At 32.9% G+C, this 15455-nt stretch overlaps 1 protein-coding gene across 3 annotated transcripts in view; it reads left to right on the top strand.

Annotated features, from left to right (window-relative positions):
• The window catches only part of SEMA3A (semaphorin 3A), a 456043-nt gene that overhangs the window by 131582 nt on the left and 309006 nt on the right, over positions 1–15455 (top strand). For all 3 annotated transcript variants that reach the window (XM_070507472.1, XM_070507456.1, XM_070507466.1), the window contains one exon: positions 6633–6717. The gene's annotated coding sequence lies outside the window, so the exon portion shown is untranslated. The remainder of the gene's footprint in view (positions 1–6632; positions 6718–15455) is intronic.

Raw genomic sequence — 15455 nt, 5'->3', positions numbered from 1 at the left:
ATTAAATCATAGATTTATAACAATCTCTGTCTTAACTAAAATTTTGCTTTTTATCTAATTGCAAAATTAGATAGATTCACTGAGTGAATTCTGAGAGTTTTAATAAACACGACTATCAAAATGTCTTAGGCCAGGTCTAGAATGAACACGAGAAGCTATGGGACACACTCTTGAAGGGTAGAAAAGTTGGTTGTTATATTTGTGAAAAAGACTCTCTCTTTACTCATCATAAGCACACAACTGGGAACACAGCATACACTTCTAGACCTTTCTATCACAAACTCACTCATCAAGCACAGTTTTATCTATTACCTTAAGTGTAAGAAAAACAAAACAGTTTTTTAACATGCAATTTAAAGAATGAAAGCTTACTGTCAAAATATTTGAGATCACAGGAAAGGACAATAAGTAATTAATTTGATTTATTCCCAAATAAGTGTGAATCATTATTTTTGTTTCTACAGAATTGCAAAAATAAATAGCTTAAGTGAGAGGACTTATAAACTTATAGTTTCATTCTCCATAAAATTTCTACATTTTCTACTCTCAAATTTGGATTTTTTTGATGTAGACAGCAATAGAACTTGAGAGAAAATAAGTATTCAAAAGTATATCGCAGCTGATATTCTATAAAAATAATGATAAATTGTTATTTAATTACATGAATACTTAATTAAGGTCCAGTGTAGTCAAATAGACCTGATATTTTATTCATAATGTTTCAAACATATACATTGCAAATAACTTTAGAATAGGAGGTATTGCAAATATCAGGAAGCTTCAAAAAAATGTTTGTACCAATAATGTTTATAACTATGATTAAGAAATAATAGAAAGATTCCAAGCCTTCTAAGGAATCATATATATTCAGAACAAGGAATTACATATATTTAGAATAGGTGGAGCACGTATGTTCAGAAGGAAATAGAGACTCCAGAAATTTTGGTGGTACTAAGCACTTGGGTGATTTAAGTTTAAAGTTTATCTAATTAAAACATAACAAAGTATGCACAAATCAGCTAAGGATTCTCCAAAGAGAGAGAGAGAGAGAGAGAGAGAGAGAGTGTGTGTGTGTGTGTGTGTGTACACACACATGCATACATGTGCGTGTGTTTTGCATATATTATATATTAATAGTGTATATTTTACAAAGTGCATATGAATTAAATATATAATATATACACTATGAATGAAAGTTTACAAGATAGCATTATTAACATATGAGTAAACTCAAACATTTAAGCTGTAGGTGATTAGTTCTGTAATAGTTCATAGAATTTCTGTTTATTTTCAAAGCAGAAATTGATTTCAGTGTAATTTTTTTAAAAAGCTTTAGGAATTATCTGTTACCATTGGGGTTCTTTCCACGACCTTTTAATGACCTAAAACTGTCCCAAGAAATTTGTGCAGGCTGATTTAAAGTCTGTCGACAAAGACACTGGGAAGTTTATTTAAGGAGATAATTGTTCAGAAGAGCCTTAAACTAAGGACAATGCTTTAATTTTCTATTTGTATATACTTTGTAATCTCATTGAAAAGTAAAATGATGAAGTTACTTTGTAATCTCACTAAAAAATAAAAATGATGTTTTAGATTTAGGTCTCTGTGCTAAATTTGAGACAATCAATGACAGCTTGGAGTTTAGAAACTGCTTACTTGAAGGAGAGATGCCATGCAAATATTTTGATCAGATTATACTTATTTTCGGCCTATGTCAGAACTGGTCTAAGACTGGATGATACAAACCTGTTTTACGTCATTTGAAGCCCTGGGTGTCATTTCTTTCTTTTGGTCACCTCATCTCATAGCATTTCAAATATATTAAATTTAGCTTTGTCCCACATTAAGAATTTTTTTATTTTAAAACTTTGAAAGAACTTCACATACTTGCCCTTTTATTTCATTATCATTTTCCAGGATTTTTTTCAACAACTTCTATGCATTTTGGAGGGTACTTGGTGAGTAAGAGAATCTTAACTATCAAAAGTTTTCAATTTAACAATTAATAAAGCTGAGAGGTTAAATTTAACAAGCATTTAGTTAAGTATTCCTTAATTTCTGATTTGCATCGTTTTTCATATTCTGGAAGCCATTTAACTTTTCACAACTTAAATATTTTTCTGGGACCTTGAAAAGTGTATTTTTTTCCCTGAGGCGTTTGCTTTAGCGCTTAATGACATATCAGCCTCAGTTGTGTGTACCCTAAGTCTTGACGATGCATCTTTAACACTTTGTTCATAGACTTGGGGCCCTGAACACCCTGTAGTCTGACTTGGATTTTTACTTCTATGCTTCCTAAGCATTCAGTACATACGACCATCATTATATTCATCACATTATACTGCAATCATTAATTTAGTTGTCTGACTCTCTCTGTAACATAAAATAAAGGAGGAGGGAACACATTCATTCAATTATTCAAATATGTACATTCATTCAAATATATACATTCACTTAATATACTCATTATATAAATTTGAATGCTACCCTTTGCCAGGCATTGTTCTCTTCAGTGGGAATATAGGGGTAAAGAAAAAGCAAGTGTCTGTTCCCTGGAAGTTCTATTTTAGCTGCATGCCTAATTTAATTTTGCACCTAAAGCATTGCCTGACATAGTGGATATGTTTAATAAATACTTTTAAGTGTATTAATAAATGAATAAAATATGGAAATTGTGTAATTAAACATAAGAACATTTGAAGTTACTTAAATTTACCCACTTTACTACAATTTAGATATTCAGGACAACACATATCTTCAAGATATTTGAAATGTAATACATCTACTAATTCTAATCAAAATGAGTTGGAATTCTGTATCAGAGATGAAATTAAACCCAAATTGATTAGTTTTTATTTTATTCATATTTACTTCTCAAATTACCTCTTCTTCTCACTCTCTCATGAAAGACAGAGAGAAGGGGAGATGGAGGCAAGAAAGGAGAAAGAGAGAGAGAGGTTAAATTTGGAATGAACTTTTCTAGAAATATTAATGACAGTTTTAAGTTTTTCCAATCAATTTGCTATGTTATTTTTAAAGAAAATGACCAATTTAAGTTTCAATTCAGCCAACTCCTAGTAAATCATTGCTTAGTGAAAACAAGTACAACAGAAAGTAGAATGTTACATTTCTTCTTGGTACATCCCTGTAGAAACTAGCAGACATCAGATTTATCAAAGTTACAACTCCTTTAGAGTTTCCAGGAGAACACCAGGATCAAAGAAAAGAAATAGATAAGAGAAAGAATTACAATTTGCTTGCAATAGGAGTTTCTCATTTAAGTTTCACTTGTTACTATCATTTTAGAACAAGTTAAAATTATGCTGGTTAGGAATCTTTACCTGACACTAATGGAACCTCTTTTGATAGATTTTGTGTTGGAAAATTATATGGTGTGAATTGAAAAAAGGAACTCTCAGATATTTTATATCTGCAGGTGCCTGCTTGGCTCATGTAATCTTCCCAAAGATAGGGGGAAAAACTCTTCTGTGCCAGAAGCTTCTCTACATTATCAGAGAAGATGTGTGTTTTCATTCTGTCAAATAAATATATTTTAGTCATAGTTATAACTATTGAATTAAACAATACTATATGTGTTAGAGTAAATTTTTTTGATCAACATGATGGTTGCATTGTGGTCAATTTGAAAAAAGATTAATGAAGTAGTAAAACTTCCATTGTGTTAAGTAAGCTGTTTTAATTATATTATCTTTAGCTTTTTTTTTTTTTACAAAAATTTGATTTGACCAATGTGTTATTGTTAACTAGAAAATTGTGTTCATAGCATGGATTTTACCAATGTTTGTTGTATATTTCCTTATCAGTTCAAATTTGTTTTTGGTTATGACCATATCATATTTTGCCTCTCCACCTCCCTCCTATCACTCTTCCTTCACTCTTTACTCACTGACTTTATTGCTGTTTCTGGAATATCTGTGCATAATCTTGCCTCAGGGCCTTTGTATGTATTGCTCCTTTGATCTTGAATACTCTTTCCCAAGATACCCACATAGTTTCCTCCTTCAGACCTCAGGTAAAATGTCACCAACTCAGAGAGGACTTCCCTGACCACCCCAAGCAAATCAGTACCCAATCACCTTCTAGCCTCTTATTTTATAGTGCTTACCATTGCCTGACATTGTGTTATGAATTTGTATATTATTTGGCTTATTGTTTGTATAAAATTTATGTGCTTTAATTTGTGTAAAAGTTATGTGCTAAAATAGTGCCTGGCACAGAGTAATTAATAAATATTTATTGAGTTAATGATAAATATCTATAGGAGTTATAGACAAACAAACCAGTTAAAGTTTATTGAGCTGTTCATGAAACAGAACACTTGTAACATCAGGATAAGAGAAAAGTCAAAAATATAAAAAACAGGCTTTATATTTGGAACAAAACTTCCCTTTCTTTAGGCTTGCGGTAGTAGAAGTCAAGGGGAGATCAGAATGCTGACGTATTCTGATCCACTCCTCTGCTGGCCTCTAGGTCTTCATATGCAGAAGATTCAACCACATTCTAGGAGGCTACCATCAGTGGGGCTCAAGGGATTGGCAATGTGCTCAGAATAAGTTGACCTCTAGACTGGCCATAAGATGCCTTCTGTGTGAGTAAAAAGGAAGCCCACATGTGGTGTCTACAGGCCACCACTGATGGGGTCAAGGGAGAAAGACAACCCCTGTGCTAGCCTAAAGTTGTTCATCAGAAGTCAGGAGAAATTCACACATCCTTTGCTGGGTCAGAGAGCACTGTCATCCCTGAAACCCTGAACGCTCCTGACAAGACCTCACAACCACCTCTCTGGCCACACTGATACTCACAGCCTCATCACTATGGTTTGTCTTGGGAAAATCAGGATTTGACTTGTCATACCTGCTTTCTTGTTTTATGTCAATGACCAAAAGGAACGCAGAACTTCTAAGTTATTCCTGATTCTCAAAACTTTCCTCCCCATTCTGGAATCCTCTCTGTTTCCTGATATCCTTTCACCACGCTCTCTGGAACTCACCAACAAAGCCGCTTTATCTTCAACCACTTTTTGTATTTTCCCCTTATCTTCTCTCTAAATGATGCCTGATTCTTCCCTGATGACTCTGCTTCTCATGCCAGCTTTCAAGAGATGGCTATTTCCCTACCACACCATTGCCATCACTGAGATTGGAGGTGGGATAATGTTCTCTTTGCTCCTTAATGTCACATCCAGAGCAGTTTCTTTCCTCCTCTCTAAAACTGCCCAACTGTGATCTCATGAATTAGTAGATACAACTTGCTATACCTCTTTATAGAAGTCTTCCACCAACCTCTGGTCACTTCCCCACTTCCTTTAAGATTTTAGCTTTAGGTTACTGTCACTCTCTCCAACTCCATTCTTGTCATATAGTATGCTAATTTCAGTATCCACATAGATGAGTCTTCAAAAGCACTAGCCTCTGAGTTACTTGACTCCTCTCCCCCGAAAGACCTTGTTTTCCACTTTATCAGTGCCATGGAATAATTTCACCATCTTGTGATGCATGTATCTGAGGAATATTTAACATGATATTAACATTTGAGTTTCAATGTTGGCATATATGCCTGGGGTAATAAATTATCTGTTTATTTGCCTATACATGTGGCATAAATTCTTTTACTTAAATCAACTCTTTAAATTTTCTTTAATCCTATCACATAGAAAGGGACCCAACAAAAGCATGCTGTCTAAATGCATGTAAGATAATATACTCTGTTTCTCAAAAATATAGTAATATAAAAATATTCTATATTTCTCAAAGATTTGCAGTAAAAAAAGGGATTGCAAATAATTCAGAATCTATATTACTGTAGTTTTTATTGACTTAAATAAGATTAATGTTATTTAATAAGGTTAATACTCAGCTAATGACTCTCCATTGCATAATTTTTTGGCTAAATTACATGTTTTCCGAAATGAGATAATATTAAGTCTTTGGTGCAGATTTGAATTGTCTTTATTTTGTTTTCTAAATTGTTTTAATTATTTATTCAAATATGAAATAGTGTATGATCAACGTTACAAAGCATCTATTTTAGTAAAATAAAATTATTCAAGGTATGTTTTTAATCTCATATTTGAAAAGATTCAGTTATTTAAAATTTCTATTTACTTTTCATGTATGCTATCTTTTCTTTATTCAGGAAAAAAACCCACTTTTGTTAAGGTGAAATCTGGGTGCATTTTAGCAGTGCCATGAAATTCCTGCTTAGTTGAGTTGTTGATGTGAGTCTTTCATCAGCAGCAGTGAAAAATGTTAACGACATCAAAACGTTATGGACAAATCAATAAGAGTGTGTTAGAATTTCCACTAATTCTCAGATAAATCAGTTATTCTTTAGCACAGTCAGAAGCTGAATAATGAATTGCTTCAGAATACCTCAGATCCAATTAGTGATTACCAATTGTAATTTGTTTGAAGGAGCCAGAGTGAAATGTTTGTCAAATTCAACGTCTGCCTCTTCTAATAGCTTTTTCCTTCCTACATTACATTCTCCCATGCAAAGTATTAAGGTTGTTTGAAGAAATTTATACTGACTTTTAATTTAGTGAAGCACCTGTTAATTGATTGCTAATTGTTTGGTTTATATTCTAAGAATGAACTTGTTTATTTTTATAGGGTACTTAAAGTGTCAAGGTATTTAAAATAACCAGTTGGACTAAACAAATGTACCTCGGGAATTAAGAATTTTTCCTGGAAGGAGGTAAGAGATTTCAAAATATGAACACGTTTGCATGTTAATAAGTTTTGGTGAAAATTTAGATATACTAGTACATTTGTTTGGCATATAATTTCGAAGATAATATTTAAATATTCAGGGAACTTTCTGTTTTCACTTATATAGTTTTCTATTCTATGGAATGATTTGGATATATGAGAGGGCTACAACATTTCAAAAAAATAATTTGTAGGGAAGCCACATTGCCACTTCAAAATGTGGATAGCAAATGTTTGGCTTTTTTTGTCTTCCTACTTAGGAATTAGACTGGGTTGGCCATGTTCCCCTGGAGCCACAGAGCAGAGGTAACTGGTGTGGGGGAAGATTGCCATCCAGAAAGATCTTTTGGTTAGGCTGGCCCTTCTACATTTCCCGGACCACATATGGTTACTATCAACTAGAATCCGTGCGAAAGCTTGAGTGCCAAGCACAGAGGGAGGAGTCAGTTTTTAGTGGGTTACCCTATCTTAATTTTGACCTGAGATGTGAGACTGAAATTTTACGCTTAAAGTAAATACAGTTAAGAAATCTGAATGTATACATATATTATTTTTTAAGTCCTCTTTATTCCTAAAGATTCCTTTCTGAAGTAGGTAGAAAATTTAGCAGTTATTAGGTTTACCATTCCACTGTGTTATATAAATTGCTATTAGAAGGAATAAACAAAGGAATTAAAACTTAGAGATATATGAGTAGTGTATGGGGCTGGTAAGAAAAGAAAGACTGAATTTAAATGTTTTTTTCCCTTATGGATTTTTGAGTAGAATAAAATTCATTTATCAATTTTATTTTGATTTTTATTTTAGTAAAACTATAGAGTTCCCAATTTTATTGAGTCTCTTTGGATTTAGTTAGATGATTCTCTCTATTTAATGTGAAGAAATGCTTTTTTCCCTAGGTTTTTCATATTTAGTGTCCAGAAAAATAAGATTTTTTGTGAAAACTATTTATATTATAATTGCTATATGTAAACATCACTTACATACACAAATCACTTATCACATAAGGTGAAAATTCACTGTTTTGAGATCTACATTGAAGTTGTTACTGTTAATATCAGGTCAATATATATTTTTAATTTTTTACAGGGACATGTCTCATATCTTTAGTATTGGTAGGGCAGTAAATACTTCAAAATGTGACTCTAGTGTTGCCAGTTCCCCGATACATGCATATACATATATATACATCCATTATAAACATATATACACTTATATATATGTATATTCATTAATGGGCTAGAATAATATTTAGCCTTCCACAACACTAATTTCCTGGATGCTATTTTTCATTAGTGCATCATACGCACAAATACTAAACATTTTCTTTCTTTTTCAGCAAATAAGAACCTTCTGATTTTCCAATTACAGTTGCCTCATAGGGCACCAATAAAAAAGGCCAGGTTCACAAAGAGAATATCCTGGGCACTAATTAAAATCTGTTCCAAATTTATAAAGGCCAAAGTCATACATAGACTTGGTTTCAACATCATTGCCCTCATTGCCTTTTAAGGTATACTTGAAAATCACGCCAATTTTTCAAAATTAGTTTATAAAACCCTCAACAGTCCACATGGATGAGTCTTAAATCACTGAATATAATTAACAATGTATCCATCAGGTTGAAATGGGATAGTGAATAGTAGTCAACTAATGAATATTTATAGAAGTTGGAGTAGCAAATTTGACTAAAATCTGGTGAAATTTACTTCCAGATACTCCACCTAACAGAACTATTGGCAGAACTGAATTTATGCTTCTAGACTTTGAATAATTCAAATACAAACTAGGGTAGATAAATATAAGCTTGTTGGAAAATGTGATCTGGCCATACCAATTGGGAGCCTTGAGACCTGTTTCTTGTCAATGTCCATTTCAGTGACAGAGCTACTCTCTCTCTTGGTTTCTCCCTTTATATTAACATAGATAACTTGGAGGAGAATTATTGGCATGTCAAATGTGTTATGATATATTTAATATAAATAATTACCTAAAAGAGTAGATAATATATTTTGCTTGTCCTGCTAATTTTGTTATTTAATGGCTTATTTGCTTAGGGAATGCCAAGATCCATGACACATTTTTTTCCCTCTCCTGAATCTGAGAATAGTTCTGCAATTATTGACTGTTTCCTAGACATGGCTCCATATATGTTTGATTCTAAACAAATTCTAGATTGAATATATATAATACCTTACTAGGAAGCTCATGACAAAGATTTCAGGCATTCATTAAAAAAGTAGAAGGCAATTAAAAAAGACTGTAGTTTAAAAGGATGTACTGATTTTGGAAGAGAGGAAAATGAGATAAAATGCCACATTAACTAAAAAGGAAAATTGAAAATGTGTGGATGAGAAGGAAGAAGATACAAATCAATATGCTAAGAAGATCAAGTAGTATTTATTAATTTGGTATTCCATTCAAGGTTCATAATTTTACGACTACTGAATAACTTTGGTCTCTTTCATAAGGAAGTGGTCTCATATACTAGAATGAAATTACACTTCAGAACTCACATAGTTCTGAATTTCTAAGCTGAATCACTGTGTGACATTGATAAAATTCCTCGGCCTTATTTAATATTCTCATTCATCTATTGGGATTAGTGATATCTAATTTTACTTGCTTACAATCTTTACATATTTTGAAATATTGTGTGATTTTTGAAAAATTGAATTTTGTAATGTACAATATAGTTTTCCTTTATTTGAATACTTTTCAAACTACCTTTTCCTTATTTTATTTTTCAAAAGGATTTTACTTTTTATGGTTAAGTATGAGTCTTATATTTTTACTCTATATTATAATCTTTTTAGGTGAAAAATATTTTTTCTTCTTTATGCCTTCCCCTACCCTGCAGTTTAAGGGACAGACAATATTTATTTAATTAGTGACTGAAAGAAAAAATAAGAACCTTTTTAGGTGAGGAAGATTTGCCCTGAGCTAACATCTGTTGCCAGTCTTTCTCTTTTCTTTTGCTTGAGAAAGATTGGCTCTGAGCTAACATCTATGCCAGTCTTCCTCTATTTTGCATGTGGGTTGCTGCCACAGCATGGCTTTATGAGTGGTGTATGTCTGTGCATGAGATCCGAACCCTCAAACCTATGCAGCTGCTGAAGAAGAGAGCGCCAAACTTACCCGCTATGCCACTGGGCAGGCCCCACGAATGTTTTTATACAGATATGTGGCTGGTGAATTGAGTTGAAACAAAACCATTTAAAACAGATAAAATTCTCGGGGCTGGCCCCGTGGCCAAGTGGTTAAGTTCACACACTCTGCTGCAGGCGGCCCAGTGTTTCATTGGTTCGAATCCTGGGCACGGACATGGCACTGCTCATCAAACCACGCTGAGGTGGTGTCCCACATGCCACAACTAGAAGAACCCACAACAAAGAATATACAACTATGTACCGGGGGGCTTTGGGGAGAAAAAGGAAAAAAATAAAATCTTTAAAATATATAAAATTCTCTAACGGATGTCAGTGTTTAAGAGGGAAAAAACTTTTGTTTCAAAAGAAGAATCATTTTAACTCAGTATGTTCACCTATTAATTTAGCTGTTATTTAATTTTTATTTTTAAATAGGCTCTCTTAGCTTATAGGATATTAATATTTTAACTTGTGTTGTAACCACTTCTAAGATTTTTCAAGGATTTAGAATATCTTTTCTTTATCAGAGAATTCCCTAAACATTTTTTAAAGAGAGAAAGATTGCTCAGGTGTGCTAAGAAAATCATTCCGGAACTGAGCACACACTCAGCTTTAGTAACAAGAAACTTTGGTGACCTGAGCAACTAGCAAGCTCTCACCTCATTGCCTTGGCTAGATATTAGCGCCCACAGGGTCAGAAAGAGTGCCTAAAGGTGTGGCTTTGCTCCCAAGAGAATCCAGCGCATGCCTAACCTCTGCACCCAGTGAGTGTGGTATCCAAATGGCCATGAGTAGAAGAATGTTACCTATCTCTTTGAAAAACCTCAGCCTGCGTGTTTCATAAAACCTACTTCAGTTTCAGACTGAATCTTTATTTTTCCATCTAATAATTCCTTCTTCCCCCAAACTGTTCTGTTCTATTTTTTTATTTTACCTTTGATAATCTGTACTAAATGTTTTTAGATTCACAGAATTTATGAGCCAGAATGGACTTGCGAGATCATTTCATTGTTTACATAAGCAAACTAAGGCTAAGATAAATTTAATACAAGTTACAGAGACCAAGAACCCAAACTTCAAACTCTAATTCTGGAGTTCTTTTCTTTATATCATAATATCTTGCTCTCAAAATATTCCGTTTGCTGGACTTTCTTCCTTATCATTTTAGGATTATCTATTGACAATTTACATTATTTATCAGCATTGTCTGTATCTGTAATTTGTAACTGTGTGGACAAAATAAAGAGGTAACATCCTCTTTTTCCACAAACAAAAGACTGTCAGTGGGTAAAAATAATTTAGCAGAAAGATTGGGTAATAATAGAAACACATGCATAGCACATTACCTCAGGGAGCAACCCCATTTAGGGAATGACATTTTACAGCTGGCTAAATATTTCTTGATACATATACAAAAGGCAAAACACTGCATAGAACTTGTATCTTAGTTAAACTCCTTAACATGTTTACAATCTCTTTGGGTGAAGCCTCTCTATATATTTATTTTTCCTTACTAACTTTATTGAGGGTTAATTTAGGTAATATAAACTGCATCTATTTTAAAGGGCTCAATTCCATGAGTTTTGACAGTACTCTAGACCCATGAAACCACCAGCACAAGCAAGATACAGAATATTCCATCACCTGGCAAGATTCCTTATGCCCCTTTGCTTTCTTCATACTATGAATTAGTGTGCATTTTATATAAAAGTAATCGTATAAGTATGCATTTTTATGTGTATTTTCTTCGCTTAGCATAATGATTTAGAGATTTATATATGTACCTGTTTGTATCAGCAGTTCATTTCTTTTCATTGCTGAAGAGTCTTCCATTGAATGGATATACTATATTCATTTATTCATTCACTTGTTGTTGGATATTTAGTTGTTTCTATCTTTTGACTTTTGTGAATTAATTTTTTATGAGCATTTATGTAAAAGTCTTTGTGTGGACTTGTGTTTTCATTTCTCTTGGAAAAATATGTAGGATTGGAATATCAGAGTCATTTAGCAGGTATATGTTTAACTTTTTAAGAAATGACGTAAGTTTTCCAAAGTGGTTGTACCAATTGACATTCACCTGAGCAATGTATGAGAGTTCCTGTTGCTCTGCATCAGGAGTCTGCAAACTATAGCTCTTGAGCCAAATTTAGCTTTTTCTGTAAATAAAGTTGTATTGGAACATGACCCTACACTCATTTATTTATGAATTAGCTGCTTTCATGCTACAAAAGCAGAATTAAGTAATTGTGACAAAGATCATATTGCCCTTAAGATGGGGCCTAAATATTTAGCTTAAAATATTTACTATCTGGCCCTTTAAACAAAAAGTTTGCTGATCTCTGCTCTGAATTCCTGCAAAACATTATGTTATCAGTCTTTTTAAATTTTAGCCATTTTAATGTATATGTGATGGTATTTCAGTGTGGCATCAGTTTGCATTTCTCTGATTAATGATATTGAGCATCTTTTAATTTCTGTATTAGCCATCTGTATCTCTTCTTTTCTAAAGTATCTATTGAAATATTTTACTCAATGTTTTTAATTGGATTTTGTCTTATTATTTTTGAGTTATAAGAGCACTTTATATGTTCTGGATACTAGTTTTTTGGTAGATATATATGTTTTGTGAGTACTTTCTCCCATTCAAGGCTTTCTTTTTTCATTTTCTTAAATTTCTTTTGGAGAGCGAAATTTTCAGTATTGATAAAGTGCTTTTATTCTTTTATATTTGTACTGTTGGATACTAATTAAGAAATGTTTGCTTACCCCAAGGTTAAATTTTTTATCCAATAATTTCTTCCAAGAGTTTTATTGTTTTAGTTGTTGAAGGACTATGATCCATTTTGAGTCAATTTTTGCATGTAGTTTGAGGCTCATTTGTTGAAAAGACATTCTTTTCCACATTGACTTACCTTAGGAATTTTGTCAAATATCAATGGCCTACATCTGGACTCTCTAATTTACTCCGTCAGACCATGTGTCTACCTTTTTGTCAACAACATATTGTCTTGATTTTTGCAGATTTATACTAAGTCTTGAAATCAAATTCTGTAAGATAACTAACTCAGCTGTATTTTAAAATTTCTTTGGTTCTTCTAGGTTGTTTCCCATATAACACCCCCAACCCCCAACAAACACACAAAAAAGCCTCCTGAAATTTTGATTGGGATTTTGTTGAATCTATAAATCAATTTATGTTTCTCTAGATATCTTATTGATTTTTAATTTAATTCCATTGTAGTCAGAGAACATATTCTGATATCAATCATTTAGAACCTGCTGAGAGTTCTTTTAAGACCCAACTTATGTGCTGCATAGTGTTTATTAAATCCACTAAGTGGATCGACTAACAAAATTCCTTACGATGATTATATAATTTTAGTTTTCCTCCTTTAGTTCTGTCAATTATTGCTTCCTGTATTTTGTCTTTTTGTTGTTGTTGTTAAGGAAGATTCTTCCTGAGCTAACATCCCTACCAATCCTCTATTTATTTTGTATGTGGGACACCTCCACAGCATGGCTGGTGAGTGGAATAGGTCTGTGCCTGGGACTGAACCCATGAACCTGGGCCACTGAAGCAGAGCATATGAAACTTTAACCATTCAGCCACAGGCCTGAGCCCTTGTCATTTTTTTTATAGGTTCATATACATTTATGCTTAGTATATCTTCCTACTGAATTGATCCTTTTATTGTTGTGTACTGTTTCTTTTCATTTGGTAATGCTTTTGCCTTGATGTCTATTTTAGCTGATATTAATATAGTCAATCCAGCATTCTTATGCTTAATATTTGCATCTAATTTCCAAGTCATCTGTTTAATGTGACAGTTGAGCATTTAATGCATTCTGATTTCTGTTCCTGTGTAACATGTATCCCCACCCCCCAGCAAGCAAAAAAAGCTTTTGCCATCATATTTTTATCCCTGATATTCTGAAAGGTAGTAATGTTATGCCTTTTGCAATTTGTTTTATTTTGTTATCTTTACACTAAGCACTGAGAAGACCCTTTTAATCTGAAGACAGACGCCCTTCAGTTATGGGAAATTTTCTTGGTGTATATGAAGATATGTATCTATGTAGAGATATAGAGTTGGATATAGATATATCGGTATATATGAAATATATATCAAGATATGGATAGATAGATAAGATACATAATGTGAAATATATATAAAAGAAACATAAATATAGATAAATTTCTTCCCTGGATTTTCTGTCTTCACATTCTGTTAGTCCTAAAAATCTCATATTTGACTACTTTAATTGATCAAGTAATTTCCTTTTACTTCTGTTTTTGAATTTTGCGTTCTTGCTGTTTTACTTTGTGGAATTTTTCTTGACTTTGTCTTACAACCCTTCTGGTGAAGTTCTTATTATACTTATCATACCTTTAATTGCTAAGAGCTCTTTTTGGTTCTCTGTTTCTTTTCCTTATAGTCTTATTTGTTTGCTTATTTGTTTTTAATAGATTAAGCATCATTTCTTATTTCTCAGGAATGTTCATTATATTATGTTTTTCATACCCTTCATTCTTTTTTTCAGGTTCCTTCATTTGGTGATTTTGGGGGATTTTTGTTCCTCATTCATGTTGTTGGTTTTCCTCATGAGTCAATTGATTCTGGGCTGTCCATTGGTATTTATGAGTGAGATATCAAACCATTTTTGGAAGCACCGTATGGAGAAGGGATGGAGGGGTAGGGATTTGAGGATACTTTGTGGTGGATCATTAGACAGCACATTATACTGGCCTGTAGGCAAGTCAGTCTATTCACAGTGGACCACCAAATAGTGATATGTGGGGTACTTTCTCCTGTGTTGTTTAGTTTCTTTAATAGTTGGCAGTGGGAAAATACCTGCTGATTGCTGATATTTTGGGAATAGGGTGGGGGAAATGGAAGGATTGGAAATTATCAGCTAAAATGATGCTTTGAGATTACCTAGATATTACCATTACTCATGTTATTTCTGTTCTCCTATTACCATAGATAGTTGACTGTAGTTTAAATGGAAGTATAGACTGAAATATAGTTGCACCTTATCTGTGTTTCATCAAAACCATATCCTTCTTGCACCACAACTGGACTTTGAAACAACTTATGTCTGGAAGAGCTAACCATAGTTGTCAGGGATTTGCCTGAGATCTGGGACAGTTGCTACAGAAACCATCCCATTCTACTTTTTAGCGAAAACTTAACCAACAGCAATTAGCCAGAACTGAAAATAACAAAAGGTGAAACAATAAGCATAAAAGAGCAGAGTATTAACAATAGATGGATTTGTAGACTGTTGTACATAGACCTGTGTAGATTAGTTTTTGAATTGAATTTCTGGAACAATTTAATCTACACTACAAAACTTGAGACTCAGACTCTAAAGTTTTTGAAGACTTTTATCCTACTTTATTCTAAAACTGTGGTCACAAGTTCCCTTGAGCTTTCTTTGTTAAGGACAATTATGTCTTTTTTCTTTTAGAACTTCTTTTAGTAGAGTTTAAAAAAAAAATTAAGACCAAATCATAGAATTATTTCTTAATCAGAAGAGCACAAGAGTTCAGATAAAATTTCCTAACATA

This window comes from Equus asinus, chromosome 1 (genome assembly GCF_041296235.1).
Source record: "Equus asinus isolate D_3611 breed Donkey chromosome 1, EquAss-T2T_v2, whole genome shotgun sequence".
NCBI lineage: Eukaryota > Metazoa > Chordata > Mammalia > Perissodactyla > Equidae > Equus > Equus asinus.
This window is presented reverse-complemented; position numbering and strand designations above follow the sequence as displayed.